This window comes from Glycine soja, chromosome 16 (genome assembly GCF_004193775.1).
Source record: "Glycine soja cultivar W05 chromosome 16, ASM419377v2, whole genome shotgun sequence".
Taxonomy (NCBI): Eukaryota; Viridiplantae; Streptophyta; class Magnoliopsida; order Fabales; family Fabaceae; genus Glycine; species Glycine soja.
This window is the reverse complement of record NC_041017.1, coordinates 29,732,304-29,747,765: the sequence shown is the minus strand read 5'-3', so window position 1 is coordinate 29,747,765 and position 15,462 is coordinate 29,732,304. Positions and strand designations below refer to the sequence as shown.

Below are 15,462 nucleotides of genomic sequence, written 5' to 3'. Positions count from 1 at the left end.
TCCGTGTAGGGATTTCCTTCCTTCTCAGAGTAAGGATACTTGCAAAGACATTGCAATGCTCAAGTTAAGGATGTGTTGTAAGAGCAATTGTGTGAGAGAGTAATGAGAATAAAGTGACTAACCTCTTGGTGGTGACCTCTTTAGCAACTATCTTTTATCACTTAATTTTCTACGTTCATTTGAGAAAATGTCTTAAGGGGAAAATCCTATTTTTTTTATCAGTGCATTTTTTAAGTTTAAAGTATACTTAATATATATATATATATATATATATTACTTTGTGGGGGCAATTACACCCACTCTTGTCAACGTGCATTTGCAACCGATAACATTAGATTACCTTATCTATATATGAAGCAAAATTTGAATATGGTAGAGACACATTGATCTTTTAATTTATATCTTTATCTTTAATCATTTCCCAATTTCCTTATTAAAGTTGGCCCTTGATTGGATGGGATATTTTTGGCGTGGGTGGGGAGTTCGAGAGGTACTCGACCAATATACATGTCCCCCAAGTCTCGAGTTAATAAGGACGATTAGGCTTAATTATCATCATATACAATGAGGATTAGATAAGTAGATTCCTTCTAATGGATGTTCTCATCATGGGAGGGGTTCGGTAAATACTTGGACTTCCTTGAGACACATCTATTCAACCCCCTGAAAATAATGAGAAAAAAAAGGTAAAGGAGAGTGAGATGAACTTGGACAATTTACGTGCTCAACCTACTTTAAAAACAAATGCAATGGAGCAATTAAGATGAACCTCAAATAATGTGGGTCAAAAAATACTTTTTTTGAGACAATCTCGACTCAATGCCAACAATGAACAAAACTCTAGATAGATCAATGATACACTAACATTTTTGTAGTTTTATGGTTCAAGAAAATAGAGGAATCAGAGATAGAAAGACATGGAAGTGTTAAAATAAAATGAGGATCCAACAGCGAAGCACCAAAGTAGTCATCATGATTGAGGGTTAGGAAAATGAGATTTTATATGAGGTGTAGGGCCATGAGCCTTATTGGAAGGTGTGACAGCCCAAGGGCCATGGCTATAATGTCCCCCAAAAATTAAATAGTTGTATAATAACTTTTATATATTATTTTATGTTATTTTTACAAATAAATTGAAAATGTTAATTTAGTTCACATCTTTTTTATTCAAATTAAATTGTGACACATAATTTAAAAATATTACTTTGTTAGTTGTTAATTTTTCTAACATGTTACATTCATAAATTCATACTCAATAAATTTTTAACTCACTGCAACGTAACAATATATAATAGATCTATGATAATAGACTTAAAGTATTTTCTTTTTTTAATAAAATAAAAACTCAAATTATAAAGAAAATAAAATTAAAATATATAATCTTTAATATGAAATAATACTTTGTTGATGATAGACAAAGCTAGAAACATTTTCTTTAAGGAACAAAATATAAAAATTCATTTAAATTAAATTTTAAAATAAAAATAATATTTTAAAATATATAAGCAAATTAAAATTGCAAAAAAAATGTGATGAATTTCCAATTGTTTTACTCAAATCCAATAAAAATATGACAAGGATTGGGATGAGTTTTAAAAAAGCTAAATTTTTCGTTCTCATATATATTGAAAAATTTAAAATTTGTCCTTACGAAATTTTTGATATGTTTTTTGTCCTCGTAAAATTGGAATGTGTTATTTTTTTACCTAAAGCCAGACTTTGATGAATTTGAGTCAACATGACATTTTTTAAAACTTAAATTATAGGATGCACTATGTTTTTTGTCCTTATATATATCAAAATTCGTCTTTGTAAAACTGAGTCTTTTTTTCATCTTAAAAAAATTGAAATATGTTACTTTTTGGCTTGAACGTAGATTCGAGTATTGAAACCTATGTGTCACTTTCACTAGTTCCATTGATGACTTTGGGTGAGTGATTTTTAAAGGTTAAAAACCACCACAAAATGCAAAAAAAAATTCTACAAATTTGTAAATCCCTCTTTCCTAACCTTTTTTCCGCAAACTTTCTTTGTCTTCTTTCAATTTTAATAAACAATTTTTTTTTCTTTTTAAAATATTCTATTCAAATGCAATGACTAGCATCACCTTATTGAATTTTCCTTTTGAAAACCTAACACATTCAATCCCAAATTGAATACCAATTTCAATGTGTTATCAGAATCAAACATTGTCGAGAAACTCAATAGCTTAACTTCCAAATTCACCTCTCTCTAGAATTAGCTTGGTGGACGAAGAAGATGAATAAAGTTAAGGAAGAGGAATTTACAAATTTGTGGGTCTTTTTCTACATTTTGTGGTGGTTTTTAATCCCTAGAAACCACTCACTCCCATAATTATCAAAGGAACCAATGAAAGAGTGACTCCTAGATTCGGATTTACTCGAACCTATGTTCGGGTCAAAAATTAACAGATTTTAATTTTTCGAGGATAAAAAAAGACTCAAAATTTTACATAGATGAATTTTGAACATTTGGATATTTATAGGGATGAAAAACATATTTTAACCTATAATTTAAAATTTAAAAAATGTCACATGGGATCAAATTTGTCCAAGCTTGGTTCTAGAAAAAAAAAACATTTTAATTTTACGAGGACGAAAAATATACTAAAATTTTTACAGGGATGAATTCTAAATTTTTTGATAATTTTAGAGATGAAAAACATATTTTAACCTTAAAAAGGTAATTGAGACTTAAAAGTCAAACTCTCCAACTCCTTTATTGTTATGTCTATCTTATATATAAATATTTTAGTGTATGTAATTTTATTTTAAATATATAATTAATTTGAGTGATAAATGATAGCACAAGAATAAATTAAATAAAATTATAATACTTTTTTAGATTTGTTAAAAAAATTATTCATTTAGTGCAATAAAACATATATTTTTATTGGTGAAACTATATGCCTACCATGCTTTATACCCATACCAAAACATTAGGAAGAATTCTCACAATCCTCCTCCTCCTTATGGGTGTCATCATCTTCGGTGTTTGCAAGTGTCACCCTCTAGTCAATAAGCCAACTCGACAAACATAAAGTTTAATGATTTTGTAATAATTATAATTTATTTAATAACTTTTTAATATATATATATATATATATATATATATATTATTTTAATAATTTCCATATGTTTATTCATTTAAAACTTATAAGTTTAATACACATATAATTTCATTACATTTATTAACTACAATAAATATAATAATATATTTAATAAATGTAATAACCGATACTATATTTACTTTTCATATAGCATTAATTATTACATTTATTTAGTAGAGTATATTTATTGAAGTTAATAAATGTAATGATGATATATGTATATTAAATATATAACTTTATATATATATTATGTATATTAAATATATATATATATATATATATTATATAATATAATTATAACAAAATCAATAAAATTTTAATGTATATTTATATACATTGAATTTTTATTGATTTTTTAACAATTATATTATATGTAATAAAATATTATGTATATATATTGATTTTCATTGAAATTTATTATATATTCAATATACATCTTCAATAAATATATTATACTTAATAAATGTAATAATTAATACTATATTTACTTTTTATGACATTAATTATTACATCTATTTAGGATACTATATTCATTGAAGTTAATAAATGCAATGGTAGTATGTGTATATTAAATATGCTTAACTTTATATATATATATATATATATATATATATATATATATATATATATATAATTATTTAATTTTTTATTAGATAAAATATAACTATTATAAAATCAATAAAATTTCAATGTATATATTTAAATATACATTAAAAGATTATTAATTTTGTAATAATTATATTTTATATAATAAAATATTTTAATATATATTTTGAAGATATATATATTTGGAATGTAATTACTAATGCATATATTTACTGATATATATATATATATATATATATATATATATATATATATATATCTTTAATATAATGTATTATCATTACATTTATTAACTTCAATAAATATACTATAATTATTAAATTAATAATTAATGCTGTATATATTATTATATTTATTAAGTCCTATAGATATACTATACTAAATAAATGTAATATTTAATGGTTTAAAAAATATCATTTTATTTATATTTATACACATTGATTGAATTAAATATTGAAGGGGGGTTGGATGATGATGTAGTTTTATTATCTTACGATATTTTTAACACGTGTTATGTTTTGTAGGGGTTGTATCAAGTACTATTTGATGGACTTTAATATATCTTATGCTATAGTTCACTCTATTAGTAATGAAATTAATCTTCCTTTTAAAATAAATGCATGTCAATGTGAAATCGTAACTTATTAACACTAAATACCCAAAAAAAGGAATGATGTTATTAAATTACAATATATGTAACAAAAAAATAATTAAAAGATACAACACGAAATAAAAATTAGTAGTACATTACAAAACTTGATAGTAATAGTAAAAATCAACAAAAGAACAACGAAGTAAAAATGAAAAGGAATATAAATCATGCATCCAAAGATATCACTGGGTTCAAACTTGAGATGTACAATAACTAGAAAATCTCAAATAAAACTGTAACATGCTTACAAAGAACTTATATACATAAGGGTAAATAACATAAAAAAAAATTTAATAATAAAATCAAATCATAATTTCACATTTTAAGACATGACATGTATGGAGTTAATCTAAACAAAACATGGAAAAAGAAAACAAAACAAAAAATAACAAAGAAATTAACGTACTAATTGTTAAAGAAATAATTAAAGAATGAGAAAAATAGAACAGCTAGACGAACTAAAAAATGACAAATAAGTATGAAAGAATGGTAGGGACTTGGATGAATTGAGTGTTTGACCTACCTTTTGAACAATTACCGTGAATCTAATTCAGAAAAAAACTTGAATGATAAGGAGAAAAGGAAAGAAAAAAACACCTTCTTGGAAACAATCTTTACTTGGTAGCAGGAGTGAGTAAAAGTGTAAAATTAAATATAAATCAATGACACATCAATAGTTTTATGATGTTATGATTGAAGACAAAATATAAGAGGAGAAAAAACTTGAGAGAAAGCAAAGTAAGTGTCAAAATGAAAGGAGGAGCCAACAATAATGCATTAGAGTAGTCAAAACTTATGGTTCAGAAAAATAGGATTTTACATGAAGATATAAAAGGAAAATCAATATAAGTAAAATGTGCCATTTGATTTGGCCTTGCCTAAATTGGTTTTCATAATAGGAATCAAGAAATGATATCGAACTAAAAAAAATATGCATTTTCGTTTGATTAGTTTTTTATTTTTTTTAAATGGTTTGATATATATTTTACAATGGTTTAATTCAATTTTGAACACGTCTACCCATCAACCATAGAAGATTGATAATAATAGTAAAAGCATTATACAATTTGGTTGTCATAATAGGAACCATGAAAACAAAATGAACTACAACTACAATATATATATATATATATATATATATATATATATATATATATATATATATATATATATATATATATATATATATATATATATTGCTTTTTTGAAATGGTCTGATTCGATTTTTGAAAGATTGATATAATAATCATAGTAAAAACATATGCCAAAGTGAAATTGAAACTAAATAATACTAATTAAAATGTGAAATCAAAACTCTTAATAAATAATTAAAAAATGAAAAAAAGGAACAACATATTGGATTGCAATACATGAAACAAATAATAAATTAAAAGACAAAACATGAATGCAAGTAAAAATGAAAAGAAATAAAAAAAAAATTACATATCTAGAGACATCAACTGTGGGTTCATATTTGAGATATACAAAGCACTAGAAAATTTCGATTTTAGAAGAGATCCCCGTCTTAGGTCTCTGCCGATTCTTTTGGTTACTGACAAAATTGATAAGAAAATAGATAACCAAAAAATAGGTCTCTACTTCTTTAATTCTAGAAATTAATTTGTACATTCCTTAAGAAATAAAAAGGGAGGTGCTAATAGAATTACTCAAAGACTTTCCGTGGAGGACAATTTGCTTTTATGAGAGTAATGGGCCATTTTAAGGCATGGATGGATCTGTGTTAATTTGCTAATTTGATGGGCACTATCTTTTACTATTGGGGCTATTGGCTAATAGTTGGGCCAATAAATCACACACACAAAAATGCTGAAAAAATAAAGATAAAAAGAATATTGAAAAAAGTTCCATTGCCGGGAATCGAACCCGGGTCTCCTGGGTGAAAGCCAGATATCCTAACCGCTGGACGACAATGGATTAGATGTTAATTTGAGGAAATATAACTAAATTAACTAATTTATAAGCACTTCTATATTATGGCACTTTTCTCTTTAAAAAAATGTGTTGTTTGTTCGGACTTCGGAGACTCAAAGAAAGTGTTATGCCACTCTCAGACCACCATGGCTGACCAAGGAGTTTCATTATTCACACCATTGAAAGAAAATAATCAAATTTATTCTCAAAAGCACGAGAGATTTATAAATTAGTCTTAAAAATAAAATTTAAATTTAGTTTTTAAATATATAAAAAATATAATAAATTAGTCTCGTAAAAAAATTAATATAAATTAAATTCTAAATTTTATAATTTAATATGAAATTAGTTATAAAAAATATTATTTATTGTTAAATTGGTCTTTTAATATTATAATTTAATGATAATATATTCTTACAAATTTATCAGTTTGACTAATTTGTTATAATTTGTGTACATTCATAAATTAAATTTGTATTTTCATTTCTCAGAAATTAATTTATTAATTCATTATACTTTTAAAAACAAATTTAACTATTTATTCTATATTTTAATTTTAAATGGACCCAATATTCAATCATTTTATTGCTTCATGTTATAACATTGCGCAAAACAGAGGACCTAGTCAAGTCATCATCGTATGTATCCGTTAATAATGTCTTTAATAACGTGTTCCCCAACAAAGTTCTAGATGTTTATGCTTTACCTAAAACAAGAAGGAACAAAAATGTTTTGCACGTATTACATTATTTGAAAGTTGTGAAACAGAACCTGTACTCCTAGTTCACATAGTTTATAAGCATCAACCTACGGAGGCAAGGATCTGCAATTAAGTACCAACCAAACTTGTATTATTTGTGTCATTTCTTACCGATAATAATCTTGAATATGCAAATATGATAAATGTTGATTTTCATAAATCAATTATAAATCACTCTATGCATAACCTTATTTAAATATATATAGTAAGGTAATTGACATCAACACTAGTTAAAAGCCTGAAAGTCCCCATACTTTGATCAATAACTTGATATGTATAATTTTTTTTTAAAATAAAATAAAATGTGGCCGGCAATTTAAAAACAAAAAAGGCCTAGGGTGGAATAATTGATTATTAGAAGATTTTCTATATATCTATAAGATTAATTATGACTAAGATTTTTGTGTATGTATTACGTTTTCTTACGTGGATAGGAGTGGTGTGGTAATATGATTAATAGTCGCATTATTAAACAAAAAGAAATTGAGCATGATGAGTCTCTGAATACGAGCTTTGGTATACGTGAGTCAATATAAAAGTAGACGACACAAGGACCCCCCCTCCTCCCTTTTTCTTTGGTTTTGGTTAAGTGGACCATGTTATCTTCTTGATTTCTTGAATTCAAATCTTCTTAAACACTAATACTACTGTAAAAAAATAATAATCATTTGACTTAATTGATGGAATAATCGCTCCTTATTTATATATTTTAATTTAATTTTATTTTTAGATATATGTGATTTAAGTATTTTCTGATATATTTTCGTATATCTATCATTTATTGGATTTTCTTGGTGCGTGAAAAATGAATGAAGTGTGACCCATTTGGATTAACATTGAATTGAATATGTTATGATAACCTCTTAGAATGAATAACGTGAAAGATTTAATCCAATTCCAAAAATTAATTCAAGGATAAGGGTTATTTCTTATTTATATATTTTAATTTGATTTTATTTTTAGACGATGTGTGACTTGAATATTTCTCATAATCTGTACTTATCAAAAAATATGTTAAAAGATATTAATCTTTTAAATAAATTTTAGAAATTTGGGAATTGATTTTTAGTTTTTGGCCGAGAAATATTTTATTTTACACAAAACACAAAATGACGGAACAACCACAAGGACGGAAAGCTCACTGGAATGTGATTGGTCACCAATGAAATAGCAAGAAACTGTTTGATTAGATTTGAATCTTACTTTTCTTTAGTTCTCTTTTCTTTTCTTACACAAGCTTAACAGCTTTGAATCTGTTGAGTTACTAAAAAGAAGAACTCTTTGAATCTTAGGAACATGAAATTATTAAAGAATTCGTTTTAATTATTAAAGCACAAGAACTAAGAATGAGTAGTGCAGAAAGTACCTTATATAATATTTAAGAAGAAGAAAAAATAGTATTTCATAGTTATTAGAAATTAAAATAAATTTGATATATAAAATAAAAACATGTACGATTTTTCATATAAAACTTATATAAAATATTGCCTAATGCCTATGAAATTTTGAAAGTGGGTGCCTTATTATATGGTGGTTGATTGTTGATGCCTTGACGGGTTATTGGGAGGCAAACACCAAAGTGACGATAAGATTTAAAGAAGCCTAAGGTTATTTGACGGGTTATGGTATTCAGAATTTCAGATTCCGAAGACTAGGTTCATTCTTTTTAGTGTACCTGTGGTCCATGCATGTTGTCTCTTTTAAACTTCAAATATAATAATCCAAATTCATAGAAAAAATTATCTTATATATTAAACTTAAATATAAAAAATTTAATTATTTTTGTTATATTTAATGTTATTATTCCTAAAATATCATTTAGTTAATTTTAATTCTATTTTAAGTGAATCCTTTATATTTATAATAGTAAGTTTCAATGAAAAATATTTAGAAATAATCTTATTTTTTTTACTTGAGATAAGAAAAATTAAATAATATTAATTAATTTTTTTAATTAATGTAACATTAGTTATTTTTGCTTTTATATATATATATATATATATATATATATATATATATATATATATATATATATATGAATTCAGAGAAAGTATTTTTTTATTTTTTTATTTTATAAAATAGTTTAGTAATTGTAATCAATGACATTCTTAATTCACCTAAAACAATTTTATATGGACACATAAAAAATTACAAAAGTCCTTAAATAATATTATTAAACTTGAACATTTATGAACTTTAGTTAATAATGAGAGATGCAATGTTAATAATCATATGGTATTTTAATTGATTGTCTATCAAATAAATTAGTTCAAGTAGAAGAAGTCTCTAATTCCTTAATTTTTCTTTTGTCTCTCTGCTATAGATATTTTTCAGTCCATTTTATCAGACACTAATTATACTCATATTAATTGTTGTACTAAAAAGCTTTTACCCACGACAATAATTTACACAAAATTTCTTGTTAATAGATCGTTCCCATGTGTAAGCGCATGCTGTTTATCCAGTGCATTCAATGCTGACTCTGATTCCTAAAACAAATAATTTTTTTTAAAGGCGAAAGTTATAAATTAGCTAGGTATCTCTACTAATATATATTTTGTTAATATATGTGGTCTTTCATGCTTTATAAAACTAATTAATGACAATATCTTTGTTAGTGAACTTAAAATTTAAAGTTTAGTTGTTTTATCTTTCAATGGTTAAGTAAATCCGTCAGGTTCTAGTTTCTTAATGTTTAAACATATGATTATATGCCCAATCTCAAGACTCACGTCTATGCAAAAACCATTAATTGCGTTTAGCGCTTGCCATATCTTGGAAAGATTGTCTATTAATTAATATAGGGTAAGAAAATATTGAAAAAAAATGTAAAATTAGTCTAAATAACATAATCACGATCTACATTGAAAAACATATACTATAACACAATTAACGGTATTATACCTACTTATATGTTAAAGAATTCTTTAGCAACCGGCATTAAGTTTAATGTTAGGCAGAAGGCAGCAGGGAAAATGGCATGATGTTTCATGTCTGCTTATTAAAATCCCCGGAGCAAGAAAACATGCCATACTAAAATCTTTCGTTAAATATTAGTATATTGCAACCAAAGAAAGCAACGCGTTCCTTTCCTTTTGAATTCATTCACTCAAATCATGATGGATGCTTTGTAACCAAAATTGAAATTTGGATAAGCATACTACCAAATATAAAATTCAGATAGGCAATTATAGATGCGTGAACAGCTAGAACTGATTAATGCCATGGATTTATATTATATATACTTTTAGTAAGTGAAATTATCTCTGTAATATATCTCTATTACCTCATTATGCAAGTGCCTAGTTCAAATCAACATTATCTGAAAGCAACCATTTCAGCTAGTGGGGTCCCTAATTCTCATCCACTCAGCAATGGATACAGCTTTTGACATCTATTCGAGACAGTTAGGGTTCAAATTTAATGCTGGAATATCCTATCAACATCAGAACCTTCTCAAGGTGATATTGATATACCCCAATATGGATATGAAGCATGTCAATCCTATTACAATCTATTTTGTTACAAATTTTGCCAAACCACCATCTACCACCTTCCATCGATATATTGCCAGCTGCATGCAGCCTCTACCATTTCAACTCTCACATTTAATGTTCCTTATCTTATCTAGTTATATATCCAACTGAAATATAAAAGGTTCCTTCCCAAAATCGCTTTCATTTTCGTCCTCCCCTCTTAATTTTAATTAGTGATTAGATTAATTATTTTCTTATATGTTAGAGATTGACTAATCATATGTTAAAATAATGTATATAAATAGAGGGTAACATGCATAAAAGTAGACTTACCTAATAGGAGAAATAATTAAATAAATTAAAATTCATTCAAAAAAATAGATAAATATAATATATCAAATTCATATAAATATTTATAATTATGTGTTTTTTGTAAAACGATTCAAGAACATATAGATAGAAAAATATATTTATATAGAAAATATCAATTTCACATGTCATATCAAGGTTTGTTTTTTACACAAAGACATAATTAAACCCATGTACTCAAAAAGAAAAATAAATAATATTTAAATATTTTGTCTAAAAAGAAAAATTGTAATTATCTTCACAATAAAACTATAAAAAAAGAAAAATAAAATATGTCTAAAAAGAAGAATTATTTTCAAACAGAACATTAAATATATTGATCTTTTGTTTAACAAATCTTACAAAAAATTTATGGTTAAATGAAATCTTAATTTAAATTTAAAATAATTTAATGTTTTAATCTAATATATTAATTATTCTCATTCTTATATAAGATCATTTTTATATGATACTCTCTATATAAATAGAAAATAATCCTTATTTTGTGAATTAATTTTTGAAATTAAGTTAGAACTTTTAGGTTATAAGATTATAACCATAATGCCATATTCAAAAATCGTTTTCAATTTGGTGTCCCTATTTTGTGCTTACGTGATTAATTGAGTAAACGAAACATAATGTTTGTGGTGTGTCATATTTTTCAAGATAATATATCTGTACCACTAATTGTGTTGTTGAATTCTAGAGTACTATGGGAATAATCATAATCATTTTCTTTTTTATATGAAGTAATAAACATAATCTTGGTTCTACGATCATGGCGCATGGCGCCTATGCATATTAGATGTACATAGAACATTATATAATTATTTAAACTTGTTACTCAAGTATTCATTGAATACACATTTATAGCCTTTTTAGGATACTTCTTCTCAAGCATATTTTCCTGTTTTATATTGGTTGGAAGTGACTTCGGGAAGATTATTTAGGCCAAACATTTTTTTTCTCTAAAATTTTATTTTAAAGTGCCATTTCGGATGATGATTGGTAGAAAATGTGGGTTTATCATGATATGTGTATGTACTAGCTCTATTCTATGGATCACAACTGTTTTAATATTCAATATGATCTTAGTGTCATCTCAGCAACCACTTTTGCCGATGTAGCATTCATTCTATCGCCAAAAGCTTGCTGAAAACAAGATGACTACTCGAATATTGGATAGTGATAGTAATTCTTTTGTTGTATGCTGATGTGACTATGATTCTTTAGTGGAAAGTGATAGTAATTCAATACAATAATTACTCAATGTGAATCTGTGATACCAAAACAGGTAGAGTAGAAAACTAAGGTCCGAAGGTCGTTCGGAGTGGTGGTTAGTTTCTGATTTTCTGTTTTAAAATGTTGTTTCAAAAAGAAATTATGTTCAACAAAAATAGATTAAGTTAGTATTTTCTTCTTTTTAAAATAATTTCTCTTTTTAAAAATAATAAAAATAGATTTGTGAGTTTTGTTGATGGTTTTACTTGAACTCTCTAATACTTTTATGTTATGTTGCTCCCTCCCTCTCATCACCCATTGTCTCTTATTGGTGATGTGTATAATTTTCTCTTTTTTTTTTCTCATCGATCACTACCATCATTTCCTCTTTGTCTCTCTCTCCCTCACGTATCCACCCTCACTCTCACCACTACCACCACCGGTCTAAGTTATGTCGTTGCACAAATCCCACCACTGTCCTCTTGCAATGACTACTTTGTGTTTGGTTTTGAAAACCCTGATAATGAGTCTCTGATAAATCTTATGTTTGCCATGAATGTATGAGTACAAATGGAAGAGAGAAAGATGGAGAAAGGTAAAATTGTCAAATGAGCAAAAATCTCTCATTACATGAATACATTGTACCTTATATAATTGATTCTAGTAACTAATTAAACTAATCTATATCTCTAATACCCCTCGCAAGCTAGAAGGTGTTGAAAACACGTCCGGCTTGGAGAAGATAACATCAACATCAAATGAAATGAGAATAAAGTCTGAAAAATTGAAATATAGCTAAATATGCCGGAAATACATTGACCAAAAACTGTAGCTTCTACAAATCTTCGACCAACATCGACTTTCTCAATCTTTTTCTAAGAGTTCAAAGCAAGCATCAAAGTTTAACCATCAAGCGAAATTTACAATAAGGCCATTTGAGAGAAGCTCAAATCATCCATCCATGAAACTATCAAAGTTTAACCACCAAGTAGAAGCTATACCTCAAAGTTTAACCACTTGGCAGAAGCAACAAGGTTTAACCATCAAGGACAAAAGCAAAACAACAATTCAATGATTAATCATCCATGGCAAAAGCTTAAACAATGTTTAATCACCATGGATAGAAGAAGCTTACATTAACAAAATAGAAGAATCACAAAAATTATCAACAAAAAAGTTTAGTTATTTTTATGAGTTTAATATGTTAATAAATATGCGGGACTAGAAATTCATTTTCAACAATTGAACCTTCTCAAATTGTTTCTTCTTAAGAACTAAAAATATTTGTGCTAAAATAATAGATGCCAAGAAGAACAAGAGACCTTGGACACGTAATGGATCTTGAAGTACTATTTCCACATCTCCTTGTCTTCTATGAGGACTTTTCAAAAATACTTTGGAAACCAACAATAACCAAGGTTTAACCACCCATGGTAAAAGCTAAAACAACACTTAACCACCATGGACAAAAGCAAACAAATGAACAATGTTTAACCACCACACATGGTAGAAGCTAAAATCATTAAAACATCAAAAAGACTGAAAACAATAAACCAAAACATACCAAATATCAATGAAACATTGAAAAGATTAATCACCATATAATTGGTGTGCACCTTCCTGAAATAGTATAAAACTTCAAACAATAGTCAATACCTTCAAAATCTTCAAAAGCATTTAATCAAACACCTTGTAGGCAAAAACTAGGCAGTGCTAGACATAGAGAGAATCTTACGCAAACTTCATTTTGTTGTGAGCAAGTTTTTTCGGTAAGCGGATTACTGTCTGCGGTGAAACATCATGTTGAATATTATTGTGTGTGTGCAATTTAGGCCTTTAAATTCAAAAGAGAAGCAAAATGGTAATGACTCTGGCTACATTCGGAACATAGACACCGAAACTTTCATTTGCAGATGTAAAACAGAGGTTGAAAATCATTGACGTGACAGAGCACGGTGGATGGAAATCATCGTTGTTGTAGTGGAGCATGATGACTGGAAATCTCTGGTGCGGCGAGAATGATAAACTTTTAGGGGTTTTGTTGTGGATGCGGAGAGGAATTGATTAGTGGTGGTGGTTTCACGAATCACGACTCAGATAGGCCAGAAATAAAAGGAAAGGGAAAATGTTATGTTTTGTGTTTTGGATTTTTTTTGGAAAAATGTAATTGAAACACAAAAAACAGAAACATGAGAAGATGAAAAGTTTTGAAACAGACTCGGGTTGGCACCAAGTGTGCTGTTTTGGCTGATAAAGGACCTATCATGGAGGATGGAGTTGAGGAGGATGAGGACAACGAAGATGAAGAGTATGATGATGATGACTACGAGAGTGAATATAGGAAAAAGAAAAAAGAAACAAGTTGCCAATGGCACCGTGAATAAACATGACAAAGCTATAAAAAGTTCTTGCTCTGATACCATGATAAATCTCATGTTTGTCATGAATGAATGAGTGCAAATGAAAGAGAGAGAAATAGAAAAATGGGAGAGAAAGATGGAGAAAGGTAAAATTGGTTAATATTGGAGTAATGTTCAAATGAGTAAAAGTCTCTCATTACATGAATATATTATCTTATATAATTAATGCTAGTAACTAACTAAACTAATCTATATCTCTACTAAAGTCCGACATAAGACAAGGTGATGTTGGTCCATCTCGATGATGGGAAAGGCAAACCTAGGAGAGGGTGTAGGAAGAGTGGAAGAGGAGAGGGGGGGGGGGGGGTGTAAGTGGAAAATGGAGAGGGCAATTGTGGAGTTGATTTTGAAGTCAAAATCAAAGTTGAAATTAAAAATTAAAAATGAAAACTCTATTGATCTTTGAATATTTCAAAATTAAAAATTACCTCAACAGAACTAAATTTTCATTTTGATGTGTTACTTGTATGTATTTATTTATAGGAGAATATGTATATCACTGTGTGAACTTTTATTAAAGAAATCTATGATGTATAATTTATTTAATAAACTTTACTTTTTCTTGAAAGGCAAAAGATGTAAATATTATTAATAACACCCAGTTTCAGCACTAAGAGGTGCCAAAACCAAGCCAAAAAACCACTAGTACTAAATAAACTCTACTTATTTAGAAATTTTTTCTATTATTCATTAACATATATTTCGATACTTTCAACTTTACCATAGAGGTAGTTGTAGACATAATACCGCTGGAATGGGGGTTGAGGGTCGGGTGTGTCATGTGTCTCTGTGTGTGTAAAGGCATAGGTCCAGTTTATAATTTTGCATATGACTAATTTATGGTTTTGGTTCATCGTGGGACTACACTTTGGTGTATTAGCGCTGTATATTAATGTATTGGTGCATATTAATTTGCA

General features: G+C 27.1%; 1 non-coding gene across 1 annotated transcript; it reads right to left on the bottom strand.

The window, feature by feature from the left end:
- Window positions 1-6,251: 6,251 nt before the first annotated feature.
- Window positions 6,252-6,323, bottom strand: TRNAE-UUC. The gene has a single exon. It is a non-coding gene; the product is annotated as a tRNA-Glu (tRNA).
- Between the last annotated feature and the right edge of the window lie 9,139 nt (window positions 6,324-15,462).